This window comes from Sipha flava, unplaced genomic scaffold, assembly GCF_003268045.1.
Source record: "Sipha flava isolate LNK unplaced genomic scaffold, YSA_version1 48_pilon_pilon, whole genome shotgun sequence".
Lineage (NCBI taxonomy): Eukaryota > Metazoa > Arthropoda > Insecta > Hemiptera > Aphididae > Sipha > Sipha flava.
Genome location: NW_020273306.1, coordinates 2,169,092 through 2,178,567, shown reverse-complemented (window position 1 = coordinate 2,178,567; position 9,476 = coordinate 2,169,092). Strand labels below are relative to the sequence as shown.

The 9,476-nt window shown below is 28.2% G+C and overlaps 1 pseudogene; it reads right to left on the bottom strand.

The window, feature by feature from the left end:
* Positions 1 to 3,617: 3,617 nt before the first annotated feature.
* LOC112690019 lies at positions 3,618 to 4,244 on the bottom strand (annotated as a pseudogene).
* Between the last annotated feature and the right edge of the window lie 5,232 nt (positions 4,245 to 9,476).

The following is a 9,476-nucleotide window of genomic DNA, read 5'->3' as shown; positions in this document are numbered from 1 at the left end:
TGCCCCCTCTGTCCACTATCATCACCTGCAAACGACGTGCTCGTTATTTCCGAGTACTCTGCAAACGAATACGTGTCCGAAAAAAATCGATATACACATAATGCATTACATATACTTAATCGGATGCGTACTGCCCGCCACCACCGGCCAGTTCGTTATAGGGATAAAGACGTCGACGCGATGTACGTATGTGGCGACCATGATAGATAACAGTATTGGATCGACTATCGATCTTTCGACTAAAGCTCCACCAGACCGGCACAATGATGATAATAATAATAATTCGTTCCCATCGGGATTTTCTCGGCAGTGGCAACGAGTACGTCTACCACGCGCGCAGTACACACTGTGGAAGGATGAAAATGAAGGATCGCCAGTGGTTCGTTACCCGTTTAAGAAATCAACGCACGTCCTCTCCTTTCATCCCTTAGTCATACAGTCGCACGCACTCCCCGATCCACTAGTCTGGTGAGGTGTAGAGGAGCGAAATCCTACCCCGAGGCGATTTTTTCTTCTTTTATTTTTATTTTTTTATTTTCTTTGTCCGTCCCGTTATATGCCTTCGGTCCGGAACATTACGAAATTACCGGACCGAAGGGAAATAATACTCCATGGTTCTAACTGTAGTTTATATACATACAGCACGACGGTGAAAAAGTCTGACGAGGGGCAGTCTATACATAAAGGGGTTGTTAGTGCGTGTGTATCGGTGCGCGCGTGGGCGGTGGCGATGGTGGAAAACTACGGTGTAACAGTGGAGATAAAAACTGCGACGTGGCCAAAGGACGGAGGACAACATAAAGACACCGCCGCACTGAGTTCATCGCACCGAAATGTCCCGCTCACCCTTAGTCTTCTTATATTTTCTAACCACCACCGCCATCGTTGATAGTCACGCCACGTTTCTCGACTTGGCGATTTCGTACGAATAAGTCGTACGTCATTTCAGCAAGGGGATATCAAAATTCGAGATTTCCGTCACTGACAGGCATACAGATTCACAACGACGATTAGACGTCGTCACTATCAATGTATACAAAAATGGAAAAAATAACTCACTGATAGTTATCGGGCCGAAGGATAAACACGAGTTTAGTTGTAACTTATTGAAATGTCATTTGATTGAAACATAATTGGTCATCAAGAAAAGAGTGAAAATACATGTAACTTAAAAAAAATAAATATACATATGTATATATTTTAAGATCTTCCGATAACACTGTGTTAAAAGGTACTTATTTGTTAGGCCTGCAACCGGTAGTATTAAAATCGATCATATGAACAGAAGTCTATTTTATCCACCAAGCGTCAGTGAAATCATTTGAGAGGGGAGGGGGCAACTCATGAATTTTCAACAGTCTAGAGTTTACCTATAGTCGAAACATCTTCGAAATGTCTTTTACGAGTATAAAGCCATTGACATATTGTGAATCAGAAAAATGATATGAGTACTTATGTAAAAATTACAAATCATTATATTTTTGGACTGGTATGACGTTCCCTCTCCCATCTATCCCCTCACACTCCGTATTAATCGGCATTTTGGTAAAATGAGATTCCGAGACTGCAATTTAATAAGTGCGTTCCGACTGCTCTACTGTCTCTACTGTAAGAAAAAATTGAAATTTCTCCACTGCCGTGCGTTTTCGTGTTCGATTCTCGAACTCAATCATTGGACTAGTATATGGTACATTTTTATTCAAACAATAATTACATAGTATACGGTGCATCACACATTAATTATAATATATATCCTACTGAATTACGACTCATATCTTATTTTATGATTCAAAACTTATGGTTCCAGAATAACGCGCTTTCAGTTCGTACTTACAACAATATTTTTCTTCTGTCCAGTCACATTTTCAATAACTATGCTATATACTGCGCTATTTTTATACTTACACTTACAATAGGTATACCGATAAATACAATAGAAACGTAATGCAATGGATTTTTTTTTTTCTTTCGACCGATTTTAATTTTCCCTTTTTAACTTTTTTATCATATAAATCAATTTAAATAATTTAAAAATTCTGACTGCCAATCGTTACATCTATTGAATAATACATAATTTTAAATAATCAAAATATATTTCTTACAACATTGCCTACGGCGCCGAAAATTTAATTTTAAAATTAAAAAAAAATGTATCTTGTTTGAATAATATATAAAATTATATACAAATATATAACGAACACGTTGAATATTATTTCTGCAGTTTCTGGATTTAATATATGTTTTCTTAACTGAAAGTTATAAAAATTATTCTCAGTAGTTACCTTATGTTGATGCACAAATATTATACTTTATTTAGAATTGCATCGAACATTAAGCCATTAATGCTGTGATAAAAATGAGCATCACTTTTAAATAAGGAAATTATCTAAAATATAATGAGATTCAAACAGGGGAAGAGAACGTTTACTGAGTTTCAGTTGAAAAAGATTTTATAAAATCTAAAATAATACAATGAAGGACCGACGTTGTGATGATAAAGAAGCGCAACCACCCAAGAAAAAATACTGGGAATGTCAGATTGATTCAAAACTGCGTGGATTACAATAAGAAAGGAATCATTCAAGGATATTCGGAAATGTGGGATGAGAGTTGAGTATGTGTGTTGTGGACTCGCAAAAGAGAAATAATAGATTTAGTTTTCCTATAACGTTTTAAACTGTCAAACTATTCTAGAGATAAAAAATTGACAGCAAATATATTTATAACAATGGAATTGAGATCGGTTCAAATTGTGGTAAGAAAATGGGCAGTAAAAAAAAAGAAAACAAAATAAACAGATACAATATAGTTTACCATTAATATAATGAGCTCATATAAATCAACAATATTTAAAACTGTAATCCGTGATGATCATTATACATATGGGCATGTACCTTTTCCGCCAAAAATCCGGTTTCTTGATTTGCGCACAACCCTATATCATTAGAAACGAAAAAGGTATGATTCCCGTTTCCACCAAAATTTATTTTTGTAATAAAACATTTGGGAATTATGTACAACTGTTACATATTCTTTCATTATACATTTTAATACAAGTATATAATAATATATTAGTCGAATAATAGGTACAATTATATCAAAGTTTTTAAAGTATTGCATAATTTCATATTATAATATGTCCATTCTATTCAACTATTTATAAAGTAAAAAACAAAGATAGGTTAAATATTGCCTCGATAGAATTTTGAAAAAAACACATACCGTCATTTTTAAATATTTAAAAATGTTTCAAAAAATATAAATTATAATACGAGTATATTTCAAGTTTTAAAACATTGCATTTACATTAAAAAATTACATTCATAAGTATTAATAAATTATAATATGAAATATAAATTAATATGAATATTAAATTTAAATTTATAGATTTTTGCACAACTTGAAATAATGCTTCCTTATATGATTCAATCTTTTTATCTTTTAGTAGAAAAAAAACTAAAGGTATATAATACGTATTAACTAACCGATGTATTGCAAATAATTGGGTAAATAATGAAGGACAATATGAAAATGTGCCGTCAACATAGATTATTTCAGATATACATAACATTTTTAAATTGGTATTGCCGGAAAATATTATTATATTAGAAATATCATCATTCGCTAAAAAAAAATTCTTCATCATTAGTCGTCAAAGTATTAACTGAATTTACAGCAGTAAGAATATCACCTATACATGTTGGATTCATTGGTAAAATCTGACCACGAGCATGGTATACAATTCTTCGTAATGCAGCGATATCATTTGTTGTCATTATTGAGGAAACTCCAAAACCATTAAATTCGCCTTAAAAACACTTGTTCTAATAATATTTGGACTAATGTTATTTATGTTTAATAATTGAATCTCACCTATTATTATTTTTCTAGGTCTTTGACAAATATCATCGACAGCTTTCCGCTAACATGTCGTTGCTAATTTTTGACGATCTATATTTTTGACTGAACAATTGTCTCCATGATCACCTTTAATAAAGAATAAATTAATTTAATTTTTCATAAATAAATAAATAATTAAATAAATATATTTATTTTACTCGTAGATAAAAAAACGTACCTTTTGTTGCAAGTATTACTTTTTCTTTTTCAAAAATATTGGCCTGAAAATTTTTCATAAAACATCTCCACCGAGTTACATTTGTTTGTGACCTATAACCAAAAACATATTTAAACCCATCAAAAATCAACATTGTTTTACCTCATTTACTTACAACAAATTCCATTTTAAGAACAGTAAGTAAATAAGAACGTTTAAGTGTTCTGGTGACAAAAAAAAACAGATACTGAATGGAAATATAAGAATTTAACATTTGTCAAATAATTATTGTGTGCGAATTAAAAATAAACTATGATACAGTATATCGAACAGTGTACCGTTATAATTGATTATCAGTGTACACATTACAAATGTCTTTTACACATACCATAACATATATTCAATATTGCTTAAAAAATTAAAATCAATGGTTTCCAAACTTTTTTTTAGTGGAAATGGCTTTTGGCGGAAATGGGAATCGTACCTTTTTCGTTTTTGGCGGAAAAGGGTTGTAACGGAAAAGGTTAATATTATTTTGGAGGAAACAGGAAACTCCCATACATATAAATTTGGTCCAAAATCGAACGCTTCTTCATAATTACAAAAAAATTTTATTTTTCTTAACTATTTCAATATAAACCAAAAGATTATTACGATATAATACGAGTATAAACAGTATTGGCAACTGCTACGCATTTATATAAGTTAGATTATATTTTCTGAGACATTTTCAAAGACATGTCGTCTTTTCTACGATATAAATTAATGTATTTAGAGTCCAAGGTTTGGTGTTACACAACCTATGTAAATAGAACCAGCCAAAAAATGAAAAACGTGTTATATTACGTGTTTGGAAATAAACGCATATGTTGATTTGATAACCACACTTAAAACTAATATTATATTTGCACTCAATTTAGCGATTTTATTGTATATAGACAACAAAATAACAGATACATCGGATGGTGACGCGATTATAATATAATTCTCGATAACATAAATCCAAGACATCTCGCACCGAACAAAATATTTACGTTGAAATAAAAATAAAAATACAATAAGTTTATAGCGAAATGGAAACACCAAATAACGTCATGGTATTCTGATTCACCTACTTATCATGATGGTGCAGTATATTAATTCCCAAAACGGAACTCGTTAAGCATTCCAATTATCATTCCAATTACCAAAAACTTTCTATATAAATTAATGATTCACAAAGGTTTGTAAAATATTCACAAATCAATCTGCCCATTATTCATAAATTGTCTTAAGTAAAACATCGATTATTATAGCGAGGCAAACAATTGTTATTTTATTTTATTTTATTTCAGAGTTATAAACAAAAATGAATAATTAATAAAATTAATTATTCTCGTGGTCATTGAAAACTTAAAACTGTAAATTATCAACTACAGTTATACTTTTGCATGTATTTGATAAAGACAAGAATTGAAGTTCTCTGTTGTATTTTAAAGATTTCATTGCTTGCAGATATAATTGTTTAACAGTAATATATTTTTAATTCACTGAACAATACATATCCAACATCCGGAGAATCTAAACTTTTTTTCACGATGGGAAAAATCAGAAATAGGAATAAATATCATTCGCCAAAATTTTCAATAGAAAAAGATAAATTACAAGTTACAATTTAAGATATATAGTAATTATGTTATCACCATAATATTATTTTATTTACATATTTATATTATTAGATGTTAACAAAAATACCTATGAAAACAATTTTTATTTAACTATTTGTAACTTTATAATTGATTTTTTTGTAGGTAGTATTTTTTAGTAGAAAAACTCACACCTAATTCATTTTCAAAACCTCCATTAGCTTGGTGGTCTAGTTCAAAAATGGTGACGGAGCCAAGGCCGACCCCTAAGCCGTATTTTGAAGAACCCAGTTTAATATCGCATTACTGCCATTTTATCAAATTTTGTAAATAAATATTAAACAACTATCAAAATAGTTATATATATAGATCAATACTAATAATACAATATGATGGTTATTCACATCAAACATATTCAACGGGGCTAAAACAGTACCGTACAAATTATCGATTAGGAATATGATACATATAATGATATGCACGTGAATTACAAACTATATCACAGGGATTCACGACAATTGAGCGCAGAAAATTGAGCGCACGACAATTGGGCGAAGACTATTGAGCGCACGAAACTTGAGCGCTGCGAAAATTGAGCTCTATAACAATTGAGCGCGATATAATTGTGCTCTTTTTCACTTTCTTTAATAATTTGACTATTCATCAAATTAATACGACCACGACATTTTTTCGTATTGCATTCGATACATCGCCAACTATTGTTTTTGTCAAATCTATATAAATATCCGTTATAGCACAGAAGGTCTCGACCTTTTTGACTTTTAATAATTTCCATTTTATTATCAAAATTATAATTTAAAAAAATTAAAATGTTTTATACAATTAAATTAATAGTGTTCAGTATGCACGTGTGAAAATATAACATCAATAAATACCTTGCAAAGTTCACATGTGTAGTTAATCAGCGATAAGAGTCTACATTTACTGCTGCGTTACCGTCGTTGGAATTTTATGCTTTCAATAACACCGTATCGATAACATTATCTGATTATCATCAAATATAAGGATTTATCTGACGGGTTATATAGGTATTCGCAGATACTGCGAACAAATTCATTTCTAATTTCGTAATTTCATGTACAGCAGTTCTGCACTAAACTTTTACTCAGTATAGTATAATATTATATTAAAGCGCTCAATTGTCGCGCGCTCAATTGTCGGGACACCATATCATAGTATGTATTCCGTTTAATATTTTTTTGGAAATAAAATATTTGGAAGATTTAATCGACAAGGTATAACTGTTTAGTTAATTTCTATTTGAGATGGATAAAGATTTAATATTTATTTGGTAAAGTTGAAATAATTGGAATTGACATAAAATAAAAATTTTGAATGGGCAAACGAATAATAATAAATTAAGAGTTTTTAAAAATAAAATATTAAATTAACCATAATTGACTTGTTAAGCAAATTTTGTAAGAATTGTATCAAGTATAATTTGTATAATTTTTTCTTCGATTTACATATAAATTAAATGATAATTTCATTCTCAACGAAGGTAAAGGTTTTAATTATTTAATAAAAATATCAAATATTACATTTTAGAACAAATCCTATTAAGACATTTAATGTAAAAATCAAGTTATAGTGATTAAATTCGAGTTTTTAGCTACTTGTTTACAACTCATTTTTAATACATTTAACATTGGATTTTTCCATTTATTAATTTTACATTGATTCATTATTTATTATAACCCGATTTTATTTAAAAGTTAATTCTCCATTAAGTTGTAAATTGATCACAAATATTAAGAATTTAAAATTCAAAAGATTGAATACAAAAAATATCTCAATAATATAAGTAAAAAAAAATAAATTAATAAAAATAGAAAAATCTAATAGTTTATAGACTCTATATATGTACTTTTGTTCATACATTCTTACTCAATAATAAAATCGAAATGAGAACCTCTCTTTATTAAAAAAATCAATTTAAAATAATACGCGATAGGTATGTTTTGAATCCTAATTCCAAATTCTGAGAATATTGCCTCTATACCAGATAATTACTTAAATCGTGGTTCGAACATTATCCATAATACTTAATTATTTATTTAAAGGTACAAATTCTGTACATAAAACTAACTAATTTTAATGCCCATTTATAGATATAAGAAATAATTTTATATTTTAAAACACAGTACTAACGGTTAAAGAAAAAATATGGTTTTTAAATCCATTATTTACATTATATTCTATATATTTTCTTCGATGTTTATAATGATGCAAATAATAAATAAAAATATCAAATGGTAAAATTTAAAAATATAAAAATATAGAAATGTAATATACAACTTTGACCACGTCCTATTCTATGCACTTTAGTCAGAGTTTACAAATTTATTATAATAGTCAAATAAATATTAAACTGTTAATAATATACTTAATGTCATTTGACTTTCATAAAATTGCTGAGAAGATTTGATGAATATTATTGTTATAAGTTTTATTTCTAAGATTTAATACGATTTTTATAATTTACCAAAATGTATAATTAAATTTAATGTTTAAATTACAATCGTATACTCTTAAGCTTGTTAAAATTAATTATATAACCAAAGTAGATTCATAAAATTAAATGGTATCAAAATACAATACAATCTTAACTGCATTTTCCAGTGGATAAACTGAAAATAATTCTAAGATAATTAAAAACTTAAGATCCCATTATTATTAATCAAAAAAAAATTTTCTGCAACAAATTAATTTATTATAACCATTAATAAAAAAAAAATATAATTGTAAATAAAAAGACACAACTTTATTTGTTAAAAAGAGATCAATTGGATTGAAAAGTTGAATAAGTTGTCAATATATATATATATATATATATATATATATATATAAAAGCTTTTTTTATAGTATATTTTACTATTAACAAAAAATCTAGGTAATTATGAATCTTAAAAAACCAGGTGAGTTGACGAACAACTTAGAAATAAATATTTTTTTTAACTTCAAGACTAGAAACGTATTAAATGCATAATTTTCATTTGCAAAATACACTAAATCATCAAAATTAAATACCAAATGTGATAATAAAAATGTCTCTTTTTTTATCAAATAAGAACTAGAATGATTAAATTAAATGATAAATAAAAACAAATTTTACAAGAAATTACTTAACAGGGGCGCAATTTCAATGAAAAAACTGGGGTTGCTGAAGCTGTATATTGACATGTTAGATTCATATCAATCAACTTTCCGGCGTTCAAATATATGTGGATAATATAAAATATCTATAAACCTTACCGGTACCCCGCCAATCGTGGACCAAGATATATTGTCCGTGCCGCCGATTACCAACGTAAAGAATGATAACAGTGGATTTAATGGTCAACGAAAATATTTTCCGGTGAACAAAGGAATTTGGATAGCTGTCGTTTCTGTTATATTCCATGACGAGACCGAGGAGTGCAATATTATTTTTACTGTGCCGGCATGCGTCCTGTAAACGAACGTCTGGCGCAAAAAAGAGAGTTAGAGATTTAATTTTTATAATTATTTTATAATATATAATTTATATGATTATTTTTTATAATTATAAAAACAAAAAATTAACATGTAATGAATATGTACTAATAGTTTAATTTAATTAAAATAAATATTATATACGATGATTTTTTAAATAAATCTTCATTTATATTTTATTATGATTATGTTGTGATTAATTATTTTTAAAAGAAAATCATACTATAGACGATGATTTCAATAAAATTGTATAATTGATTATTATTTGAGAAAAAATATATTTCCATATAAAAATTATA